This window comes from Castor canadensis, chromosome 11 (assembly GCF_047511655.1).
Source record: "Castor canadensis chromosome 11, mCasCan1.hap1v2, whole genome shotgun sequence".
Classification (NCBI taxonomy): Eukaryota; Metazoa; Chordata; class Mammalia; order Rodentia; family Castoridae; genus Castor; species Castor canadensis.
The window spans coordinates 49,454,632-49,466,394 of NC_133396.1; the positions used below are offsets into that span (position 1 = coordinate 49,454,632).

Below are 11,763 nucleotides of genomic sequence, written 5' to 3' on the forward strand. Positions count from 1 at the left end.
TAGGGTCCCCAAGTTCCCTCCCCTTTTTCTGTGTGTCCTGACTGAAAAGTCACAGGTGTCTTAATTGCTCTGTGACCAGTCAGCTGCAGGTTTTTTCCACTGTACTTGAGGCCTTGAATGTCCCCAGGCATCGACAAAAGTGTTTAGGTTGTTGCCTGAAACACAAAAAGAAAGTAGCCCTGGACTTGAGCCAAAATTCCTAAAGCCCTCATATCAACTCCATTCCTGGCCTCAGGCCTTGGAGACACCTAGATAGAATTTCATTTCACCCTCACAGTCCATGGTGGATGCTCACACTCTGCTTCCTAAATCCCCCTAATCTCTGCTTTGGATAGCCACCTGGTGTGTAGTGCTGCCACCAGTGCAATCCAAATCTGCCCCATCTGGGCACACTTTACAGCATTCCCTTGTGGAAATCCCCTGCTGTTGCTTTTAGGGTAACTCCAAGTGTGGGCTCTGCAGGCAAAACATGTTTATAGCCAACCTCAAAAGTAATATGGTGTTCCTCATAGTCTTCTGACCCAATCAGACTCAATGGGAGGGAACAGGAGGGGGTGGGAGGGAAAGCAGGCACCATATTGAGGGAACAAATGTGGAAGAGTTTGCAGTCATGCTTTAGAAGCAAGTTGCTTGTCTGCAAAAGGAGGGACAGCAGAGGCCAAGGGAGACCGAGCGGAAGAAGTGAAAAGGGGGAGCGAGAGCTGGCCATTGTCTGGGGCCCAAGACAATGAGAGAAAAGCTGCATGCGCAATCTGCAAGGTCACCATCCTCATCTACCTTCTCGTGAGACTCCATGAAGTCCACACCATTTGTCACTCTGTCCTGGGATTTCTGGTTCCTAAATAATGTGATATATAAGATCCACCTAAAAAGCGCTCTCAGATAAGGGACCCTCCATGAGGGTGGGCAGAGGCTACTCAGAGGGGCCTATGGATGAAAAAATAATGGCAGGAACTCAAGCCTCAGTTCACTGCCACACATCACCTAGTTGTATCTCTGGGCTATGGTATCCTTTATCCTGTCTTATGGGCTGTATGAGTCAACATCTCCTTGCTACAACAAAATACCTCACATGAGCTACTTATGAACTAAAGAGAGGTTATTTTGGAATGATTCTGGAAGTCCAAGATCAGGTGAGCCCATTGGTTTAGGCCTCTGGTGAAGCCAGCACATCATGGTGGAAGTACATGGTGGAAGAGCAGTTGGACCTCAAATTGGAAGTGGAGAGAGAGAGAGAGAGAGCCCAGAATCCCTTCAACCCCTTTCAGGACACAGCCTGGGATCTAAGGACCTCCCACTAGGCCTCACCTCTTGAAAGTCCCACCAACTCTTGACAGTGCCACCCTGAGAGCCAACACTTTAACACCTGGCCTTTTCCGGGACACTATTCATATTCAAAGGATAACATGGGCTGAACTGTGTCCACCTCAAATGTATGTCACTTATCCTAACATCCAATATCTTGGAAGGTGTGACTATATTTGGAGATAGGGGTGTATAAAGAAGAAATTAAGTCAAAATGAGGTCATGAGGGTGGGCCCTAATCCAGTATGACTGGTATACTATAAGAAGAGAAAATATGGAGGTAGACCCACTCAGAGGGACACCAATATGAAGGCATGAAAGAAGATGACCATCTACAATTGCACCAAGGAGAGAGGCCTGGGAAGAAACCAACTCTGTCATTCTTGGACTTCCAACTCCAGAATTGAGAGAAGATAACTTTGTATTGTTTAGGCCACCCAGTCTGTAGTACTCTGTAATGGCTGCCCCAGCAATCTAATACAGGAAATATTGCCAGCACAACAGCCTTAAGCCTTCTGATCCATGAACATGGGACACCTTTACATTTATTTAGATCTTTAGTTTTCTCAACAATATTTTCAGTTTGGTTGGTGGTATGAGTCAAGTGGTAAGAGCACCTGCCTAGCAAGTGTGAGGCCCTGAGTTCAAACCCCAGTGCCACCAAGGGAAAAAAAAAAAAAACCCAATGTTTTCAGAGTTTAATTTTTCCATCTTTTGTTAAGTTAATCCTATACATTTAATTTATTCTGGATATCTTTGTAAATGAATTTTTTTTATTTCCAGTTTTTAGATTGTTCATTATAGATAAATAGAACTGATTTTTTTTTGAGGTACCGGGATTTGAACTCAGGGCCTACACCTTGAGCCACTCCACCAGCCCTTTTGTGTGAAGGTTTTTTTTCAAGGTAGAGTCTTGAGGCCTATTTGCCCAGGCTGGCTTCGAACCACAATCCTCCTGATCTGATCTGCTTCCCGAGTAGCTAGGATTACTGGCTGAGCCACCGGCATCTGCTGGAATCGTTTTGTGTGAATTGATCTTGTACCTTGCAACTCCGCTCAACTTGTTTATTATTTCTAATCGTTTTTCTGATAGAATCAAGATTTTCTATATAGCAGGTTATGGGGATAACATCTCTTAAAATGTTATTCACTGTCATTCAGCTGTCCTGCTTTGGACCAAATCCTGCAGAAATAAAAGCAGCAGCTCACAAGGGTACAGGATCTTTCTGTAGGGTTATTGGCAGTGGCTACTCTCTACATTAAACAGAAGTTTTAATTACACATTGAATACATGTATAGAAATGTCACATTGTACCAGATAAATACGCACAATTACTATGCATAACTCAAAATTTCAAAATTAAAGGGCTGGGGATATAGCTCAGTGGTAGAACACTTGCCAAGTATGTGCAAAGCCCTGGGCTCAATAAATAATTTAAAATTAAACTTATATAAGTTTGAATGTGTCAGGCGCTGGTGGCCCACACCTGTAATCCTAGCTACTCAGGAGGCAGAAATCAGGAGGATCGTAGTTTGAAGTCAGCCTCAGGCAACTAGTTCCTGAGACCCTATCTCAAAAATACCCAGCACCAAGACAGTCTGGCAGAGTGGCTCAAGTGGTAGAGCACCTGCCTAGCAAGTGTGAGGCCCTGAGTTCAAACCCCAGTACTGCAAAAAAAAAAAAAAAAAGTTTGAATGTATTATAATCTCCCAAATTGCTGAATATTGGGGGCTGGTGGAGTGGCTTAAGTGGGAAGAGCACCAACATGAGACCTTAAGTTCAAACCTCACTACCACCAAAAAAACCAACCAACCAACCAACCAACCAAGTACTGAATATTAAGGAGTTATGAACTCATTACAAGTAATACAGCAGAACTTTTTGAGTCGATTTGGGAGGAATACCCATGATGTGATGTGCAACAAAAAGCAAGAGGTTGAAGAGAAATGCATATTGATACCATCTTTATGTAAAAAGATAAAATTATACTTCTCTTTTGTGTGTTTGTGCATGTGTTTGTGTGTGTGTGTGTGTTAAAATAAGGAGAGGTGGGGAAGGAAAATGTCATCAGATGGTCAACATTAGTGTCAGAGCAGCTTGTGGTGAAGATTCATTAACTCTTTTGTATGCATCCCTAGAGTGTTTTATTTGATATGTATGTGCAACTTTTGTGATTGAAAAACAAGATTCTCAGGGGGTGAATATGATCAAAGTACATTATATGTATGTATGGAACTGTCATGATGAAACCCTCCCTATGTACAATTTAATACGTGACAGTGAGGGAAAACAAGATTCCATAAAGTGAAATGTACAACCAGATGGGAAAATAAGTTGACGTTGCATTTTAATGTATGGAAATAAGAAACATAATATCAGCTGATAGGAATTAGGAAAGCACTGTTAACAATATTTTTAAAAAGTGAAGAAAATCATTTATTTACCTTAGTAAATAAGCATTGTTAAGGCCATCTTTTTATTTATTTACTTTGTGGTACTGGGGCTTGAACTCAGGGCCTACACCTTAAGCCACTTCACCAGCCCTTTTTTTGTGATGGGTTTTTTTGAGATTGGGTGTCACCAACTATTTGCCCAGGCTGGCTTTGAACTGTGATCCTCCAGATCTCTGCCTCTTGAGTAGCTACTATTACGGGCGTCAGCCACTGGCGCCCAGCAGGCCATCCCTTTAAAAGAGGGGACAGAGGTGCATGCCTGTAGTCCCAGCTATTTGGGAGGATCACTTGAGCTCAGGAGTTGGAGAATAGATTAGGCAACATACCAATACCCATCTCAGGGGGAGAAAAAGCACCACATTCAAGATTCTTTATGTTGCTCATAAGAGAAATGTGAATTTTACATATCACAAGGTATTTTTTATTTAGTTTTGTTTGGGGTTTGGTTTGCGCCAGGATTTTGCTATATTGCTCAGGGGGTCCCGAACACCTGGGCTCTAGTAAACCTCCTGCCTCAGCCTCCTGAGTAGTTTGAACCACAGACACAAGGTCTCTCTCTCTCTCTCTCTCTACCCCCTCTCTCTCACTTTCCCTCTCTGGATCAAGACCAGGGTCTCACACATACTAAGCAAGCACTGTACCACTAAGCTACATCCTGCAGCCCACAGGGTACTTGTGCGTGTGTGAGTGTGTGTGAGTGTGTGTGAGATTGGGGATTGAACCCATGGCCTCATGCATGTGAATCTCTACTACTTGAGTCACACCTGCAGCCCTGTATTTAGTTTTTCTTTTCTTTTTTTTTTCCTTTGGTGCTACTGCGGTTTGAACAACCCAGAGCCTACACTGTGAGCCACTCCACCGGCCCTTTCTTGTTTTGCTTTGTTTGATCTGAAAATGGCAACGGTTTTAAGAACCTTGCAGTCACTGCCATTCACTGTGAGAAAAAGATGAGCAACTTTTTTAATGTTCTCATACCTAAAAACAAAACTTGCTTACAAAATAAAAATATACATAATCCAGTGCCAAAACCGGTGATTTATAGAAATCACCTTGGTTTATTTTTTCAAAGAAGAGAAAAACATGGTTCAATAATTCAGTGTTGGGACATTGGCAAATACTGTCTGTGTAGTTCAGAGTCAGTGCTCCTGTGAGCCACGGCACACACTGACACCCGTGGGCACCCACAGTTCTAGTAAGATGGAGAGCACACATCAAAAAAGACACCCACAAAAAGTGTAAGAATAGGAACTGTGAGAAACATCCACATCTCAAGAGGAAGACACTCCTAACTTGTTCTTGGCTTTGCTCATCTTATTAATTTTTGGCTTTTGCAGTAAACATTTTTACTGTGAAGAAGGAGACATATGACTTTATGCGTGGAAACCAACAGGCTGATGGGTAATACATACGCTCCCCTTCCTGGTCAGGTGGCTTTTTCCCCAAACACTCTTTTTCATGATTCCTGTTATGGTTCAGAAAAGTAAAGAACATGATTTCAAGTATTCAATTCCTATCAAAAATTGGTATCAAAAGTAATAAAGGACCTAATTCCATGTTTTAAAAAATAAGTTAAGGAAGAAGAGGCCTGGCCCTTCGTGTCTACAAATTCTATGAAGTCACTAGTTTCTTGAGACAGAGTGGACAGAGTCCATGTTTAGCACCTCTTTCCTGGACCTTAACATTGGGAATGTCTCTGATATGGATGGAAGAGCCTCGTAAGAAGGTGAGATGTTTTTCAAGTTCATCCAGCTTTTCGATGCTTTATTGAAGGTCTCAGTGCCAGGGGCTGTCATAGATTCAAAGTCCATTAGCTTTCCCTGGGAAACTTCCCTGCTACTTCCTTTCCACTTGCCAGCCATGCTCCCATGATGAGAAAGTAGGTGATGGCACTAGATCCTTGAGAGAGCGGCATTAAATTATAAAAGAAATTCTGAGAGAATTGCCACTTTTCCTTTTGCTGTCAGGTCTTTATAAAGCGCATCTATTTCAGCATGATACAACTCTGTCCTTTCTTCTGTGGCTTGCTTTTCCACAGAAAACAGGATATTGCCAATTTTGTCTCCTGTAATGGTGATTATGAATCCATCATATTCCTTCGCTTGATCTTTGAGGTTCCACCAGCCCTTTTGTGTGGTGGGGTTTTTCAAGATAGGATCTCGTGAACTATTTGTCCAGGCTGGCTTTGAACCACCATTCTCCTGATCTAGCTAGGATACAGGAGTGAGCCACGGGTGCCCAGCTGTATTTAGTTTGTGAGACAAAGTATTGCTATGTAGCCCAGAATGGCCTTTAATTCATAATCCTCCTGCCTCTGCCTCCCAAGTAGCTGGAATTACAGGCGTGCACCAACCATGCCAGGCCTTAGATGCCATTTTTTTAATATCCTTTTTTTTTTTTTCAGCACTGGGGTTTGAACTAAGGTCCTCGCACTTGCCAGGCAGGTTTACTGCATGAACCACTCTCCCAGCTAGATACCATTTTAAAAAGAAACTTTCTTGGGATAATTTTGGATGTGTATAAAAGTTGCAGAAAGAACACAGTTCCCATATTGGTTCTCAGCCTTTTGGCTAAAATTACGTACAGTATCTGTTCTTATCAGATTAATATCTGATACACCCTCTATCTGAGGATTGAATGAATTTTTTGGTGCATGGAGATGGAATAGGAGCTTGCTGTGTCCACTCCATGCATCATCCTGGTACAGTAGTACCTCTAGGAATGATGCACCTCTGGAGAAGAGAAGAGAAGCAAAGAAAATGGAAGGGAAGGGGAGGGAGGGAGGGAAGGAGGGAGGGAGGGAGGGAGGGAGAGAGAGAGAGAGAGAGAGAGAGAGAGAGAGAGAGAGAGAGAGAGAGCAAGGAAGGAAGGAAGGAAGGAAGGAAGAAAAGAAGGAAGGAAGGGAAGAAAAACAGGGCCAGGTGGTGGTGGCTCATGCCTGTAATCCTAGCTACCCAGGAGGCAGAGATGGTTCGAAGCCAGCCCAGGCAAAAAGTTTGTGAGACCCTATCTCGAAAAAACCTATCACAAAAAAGGATTGGTGGAGTGGTTTAAGGTGTAGGCCCTGAGTTCAAGCCCCAGTACCAAAAGAAAAAAAGAGAGAGAGAGAGAGAGAGAAGCAAGGAAGGAAGCAAAGAAAGAACAGAGAAAATGTCCCTATACCCCTCCTCTGCTTCCCCAGATGTTAACATGTCACTTAGCCAGGGTGCAGGAGTCAAAACTAAGAAACCAACATGGGCATGGTGCTGTTTTCTTCATTCGTATTTCACCTGTTTTTCTACAATGTCCTCTATCAGTTCTGGATCAAAAGGAGGCTACCACAATGTACGGAGCAAGATACCAGTTGTTATGTATCAGTTTGGCAAAGTTAAATCATTTGCTAACAGGTCAGGTGTTGGCCAAGCAGTGGGAAAACAGGCCCCAACATACATGACTAGCAAGTGGAAAGCAGTGTGGAGCACCTCTCTGACGCCCATAGCCTGTGACCCACAAGTCTCTTCAGGAAATTATCCCACAGTCATATTGGCTCAGGGGCACCAATATGACTAGCATATTTATTAGGGCAAGCATGTTTATTGCAGCATTCTTTGAGAAAGTACAGGCTGTTGGGAGGCTAGCTAATAAAGGTGTGGTATATCTAAACAATGGGCTAGCACATACTGTTAAAACAAGTCAGATATGTACTGATGGAGAGGGATCTCTAAGATACAGGTAAGTGAAAAGCAACAGCAAAATAGCCAGGTATAGTGGTTCCTGCCTGTAATCTCAGTTACTCCAGAGACAGGAGGATCAAGTTAGTTCTAGGCCAGCCTGGGTTACAGGAGAAGATCTTATCTCAAAAACAAAATACAAACAAAAGGGTGGGGGATGTACCTCAAGTGGTAGAGCACTTGCATGTGCAAGGCACTGGGTTCAATCCCCAGAGTGGTTTGTATAGTAAGCACTTTTTTTTTTTGCTGTACTGGGGTTTGAATTCAGGGCCTTGAGCCACTCCACCAGCCCTTTTTTAGGTTGGGTTTTTCGAGATAGGGTCTTGTGAAACATTTGCTCAGGCTGGCTTCGAACCACCATCCTCTTGATCTCTGCCTCCTGAGTAGTTAAGAGTTACAGGGGTGAGCCACCAGCGCCTGGCAAAAATGTTTTTTAATGCATGCATGTGCATGTCCATGCATACAGGCTAAGTAGTGGATACATAAGAAAGGTGCCAGCAATAGCCTTTGCCATCCTCAGGTTCTGGCATGGATGGAGAGAACTGGGGGATGGAAAGATAGGGTAGACAAACTTATTTTTACAATGTGAATCCTATGCCATGTGACTGTATTACCCATTGAGAATTAAAGTTCTATTTAATTAAAGAAAAAAATTTTTTGCAGTGCTGGGGATTGATCCAGTAGGTAAGTGCTCTACTAAGGAGCTATATCTCCAGTCCTAAAATTCTGTTTTTAATTGTTTGTTGTTGTTGGTACTGGAGCTTGACCTCAGAGCTTCATGCTAGGTAGGCAGGTGCTATACCACTTGAGTCACCCTGCCTGCCCTGAATTCTGTTTTTAAAATGCTCATTTTTTATGCTCTTAGTTGTAAATTCAAAGCTTTCTGTATAAATTCTATACCAAATATTTATTTTTGGAAGATCTGCCTTTCCCTGAATGGCTAGTATGTGCTACAAAGCATAAGAGCAGGTATAATTTTTTGAAAGTTTTAGCAAGAATTTAAGTATAACAGGATAAAGTATAGACAAAGGAGGGAGGTAGAGAAGAAAAGAGAGAAACATTTCCTGCTCTCATGCCGGAAATGGGAGCAAAGACTCCCAAGAATAGGCATAACTTATTGAACATAAAAATACAGGTATAATTTGTTGTTTCATTTCTTCCTCCAACATCCCTGTGAGATGGCTTGTGTGAATGAATGGTGGCTACTATCTTCATCCCCACACTCACTCTGCAGCTCACCCGGTGGCCAGGGCTGGCAGCCTGCAAACTACATTTCCCTGACTCCCTTGTCAGCTGTTTCTGCCCATGGGAGGTCCTGGTGGCAGTTTGGAAAATGAGGGAAAAGCCATTCCAGTTTGTGGCTTCTGGCACCACCTCAGGCCCTAGAAACAAGATGGAATCAGCTTGTGTCAGTAGTGTCCATCACCAGACAGTGCAGCAAGGACTCCTGCTCAGCAACTCAGGAATCAGGGTTTCTGGAAACTTTTTTTTTTCTATAGCCTGAGCCACACCCCTTCAGCTTCAGGAAGCAGCTACCTCCACTTGTTAGTCTCTTGGTGCCTTTGTCCTCCCCTGTTTCTCCTACCCTTCCAAAACCTTTGTAAACAATACCCTGTACTAACTTTCATTTAAAATACATAGAATATTTTTTCCTAATTAGATACTGACTAATGTATGTAAAATTACCATTTTACAGTTGAAAAGGCTCACAAATTCAAAGCCAGCAAGTGACTTAACCAAAGGTAAATTGAGTCCCACTCCTGCCACACTGTGTTCCAGCTACCCTGGTCCTGTAATTGGAACAATCTAAGCCTACTTGCACTCTGAAACATTGTCACTAGCCCTCGTGTCAGTACCTTTTGAAAGACATCTTTTGTAGCCTCCTAGTCACTCCATTACAGCATCCTGTCTTTTTTCATCTTGGTGTTTATAACTCCCCAAAAGTGCTTATTCACTCAGTTGTTCATCTCCTTGGAATGTAAAGCCCACGAGACCAGGAACAATGTTTGTCTTACTAAATGCTATACCTCTGTGCCTGAAGACTGCCTGGCACAGAGCTGTACCAATCATTATTTGTTTTAAGGATGAATGAATGAAAGGTAGAGAAAGAGAATGGCAGATCCTTCCTAGTGGCTGCCTCCTGCCAGCAGCTGAGAGCTCCTCTGGAGTCTCATGGCTCAGGCTGTGCTCTCACTAGGCACTCAGGTGAATCATGCTGCCTAGCAAGTTACAGACAGAAAAAACACCGTGGGGATCACAGCTTGCTAGCAGGTCGGCGGGAGCCAGGAAGAGCTGGGTCTAGTTGTGTGAGCATTTTTATTTACTCTGTGCACTACACATTGTGACCTGGTACGTGCCTCACTAATGATAATAGCATTTCCAGACTGCTTCCCAAAAGGCACAGTAGCAGTGTAATCTCTGTATCTGGAATGCCTATGTTCAAAACCTGACACATTGCTTACCTCAGTGTGACCTCGGCAAGTCACTCAGCTCTCCTGTGCTTTGCTTTCCTCATTTGCAAAATGAGAACACTGACAGTAGTATCACTTTTATAGGGTTGTTGTGAAGATCAAAAAAGTTAATCAGTAAAATATAGGCCTGCACAGGGCATTCCACAATCATCAGTTGTTATTGTTACCTTGGGCTTGGTTTTTCTAAGTTCTATGTGTGTGTCAACACATCATCACTGAAATACTGTCAGCAATTCCCCGAGGAGAGGTACTAATGCCACCCCTATGTTATAAACAAGCAGACTGGGGCAAAGAGAAGGTGCATAAGCAGCCCCATCCAGAAGTGTGGCACCATGTTTTAAGCCTGGTGTCCTAGAATTCTTACTACACTCTCTGAATCACTACCCTGGTAGACAAGTCCACAGGCAGTGACATGATATCATGATAGTCCTCTGGGGAGCTCTAGTATGTGCTACACATTGGCACTTGGTGGCAGGGTTCATGACACAACTTGAAAACCAGGAACTTGCTAGAGACCAGCCAGGTCTAAGGTCTTGAAGCCTAAAGGTTGGCCTGGAGGGAAAGGCATGGGAGGCAAAGCACTACACATCTGTGGACCTACAAACCCTCTGAATTTGCCAGCCTGGCAAGTCCCAGGCAGAAAAGGGAAACAGTTGAAGTTGCAGAGGCAGGCAAGCTCCAAACTAAGAAGGGCTTCTAGATTGTGCCAGGTGGCATGAATGACCCTGCCGGTGAGGAGGGCCTGGGAGGGGACTTTAAGCTGCTGACCCTGTTGTAGAATGTGAGCAGAGGTAAATGCAGAGGCAGAGGCACCGTCAGTGACTCCAGAGACAAACACCCCCCCACCCCCCCGCAACACACACACACACACACACCTGTTGGCCGCTTGCTCTGGCCTGTGGGGTTCACCACGCTGTATCGGAGCACAGGGGCTCTCAATCTGCAGGCTTCTGTATTAGATTGCTCATATGACTATGGAACCATCTAGTATACTAGCCATACTGTCTGCGGTCCCTCCAAACGGAGGGACTTGGGATTCCCTACTCCCTACCCCGCTCCGCCCTTCAACTAGTAGTCCATATGTCTGAGGTGGCAGCAGTTATGATTTTCTTTATAGCAGTGTCTGACGGGGAAACACCAGGTCCTGGGGCAGGGGACTGGCAGATGGGACGATTTGCCCAGAACATGTGATTATGTTCAGGAGTAAGCCGTGCGGCAGAGACTGGATCTCCAGCAGGCCTTCTCTATCGTAGAACCCTATTTCCTTGACATCAATTATCCCGCGTTGTAGCGGTTTTTCCTTTTTGCCTTTGGACTCTGCTCCCAACAGCTACACCTGCAAGCAGGGACTTCGGTGCAGCAGGAGCCACGTGGGTCTCCCAAGTACCCACCCTGAGACCAGAGAATTTGGGGGGATGGAACGGGAGCAAAGACAGCTCCCAAGGAGGGCCCAGCGGCGCCGCCGCCCCGCGATGACCTTAGCGGGCCGAGGCGGTGTGGTGAAGGGCAGAAGAGGAGCGGCCGAGGCCGGCGCGGGTGGACCACAGAAGCTGGCGGGCAGGAGAGGCAGGCGGGCGTGCACTGGACGCGGGACCCAGCCGAGCCGCGTCCGCGCGGCGCTCTGGGAGTTGTAGGCGCTTTCTTTCCGCTCTCCTTCAGCCACTCGTTCTCCAAGCCCAAGGACGTTCAGGTGGTGGGCGCAGCAACTCCCAGGCTGCGACTCCAGGACTCACTTCTCAGGCCGTGCCTCCCCCGCGCCCAGCGGCGCTCCCGCGGCCGGCGGCGGCTTCCGGCGCGCGGCATTGTGGGTGCCGTAGTCTGCGCGC

The 11,763-nt window shown here is 45.0% G+C and overlaps 1 non-coding gene and 1 pseudogene across 1 annotated transcript; one reads left to right on the forward strand and one right to left on the reverse strand.

The window, feature by feature from the left end:
* Window positions 1–3,303: 3,303 nt before the first annotated feature.
* On the reverse strand, window positions 3,304–11,740 carry LOC109692045 (uncharacterized; annotated as a pseudogene).
* Window positions 6,307–6,491, forward strand: LOC141414210 (U2 spliceosomal RNA). The gene has a single exon (XR_012439287.1). It is a non-coding gene; the product is annotated as a U2 spliceosomal RNA (small nuclear RNA).
* Window positions 11,741–11,763: the final 23 nt, after the last annotated feature.